The sequence below is a fragment of the Strigops habroptila genome, chromosome 7 (genome assembly GCF_004027225.2).
Source record: "Strigops habroptila isolate Jane chromosome 7, bStrHab1.2.pri, whole genome shotgun sequence".
Classification (NCBI taxonomy): Eukaryota; Metazoa; Chordata; class Aves; order Psittaciformes; family Psittacidae; genus Strigops; species Strigops habroptila.
Genome location: NC_044283.2, coordinates 38,056,234 through 38,056,900, shown reverse-complemented (window position 1 = coordinate 38,056,900; position 667 = coordinate 38,056,234).

Sequence of the window (667 nt, the reverse complement as noted above, 5' to 3'; positions counted from 1 at the left end):
GAAGCTGTTCAGATGTTGAATGCATATTAACACTTGCATGTTATTTGTGTGAAGAATGTGATTTCATTTACTGTTTTCTAGTAGACATTTTGTCTAGCAATACAATGTCTTTTTTGCTTTCCTTTTATGGCTGTGGTGCTTCCTCTTCCATTTCACTACATTTACTTACATTTATTCTTTTCCATGGCCCATGGATTACATTCCACTGTTCCACACAGACCAGAGTGGCATCAAAGCATGAATAGGCTCCAGGTGGTTTTACTCTGTTTTTGAAAAGGAGACTGGAATATGATCTCTCACAGACATATGACACACTTTTCATTCAAAAATAGTTTTTCAAATGCCTCATATTTATTACCATCCTGCAAGGTGCTACTCAAGTTGCTATGAAAACTAAATATGTGATATCACACCTGCGAATGGATCACCGGGCAATGCTTTTAGGAGAGCATCCAAACACGGTTATGCAGCATGTGTACTTTGGTATGTAGTTTTGGTATGTAGTGCATTTCCTCAACTGCTACTGAAAAGAATTGGTGGAAAACAAAGCTAGAGAAATGCCCCAAATGTCTAGCATTGTGTGTGGTAATTAAAAGATATTTCAGGTCACGTACTGAATGTACCACAAAACCTTCCTTAACAAGAAACTTTATTGTTCAGCAAGTAT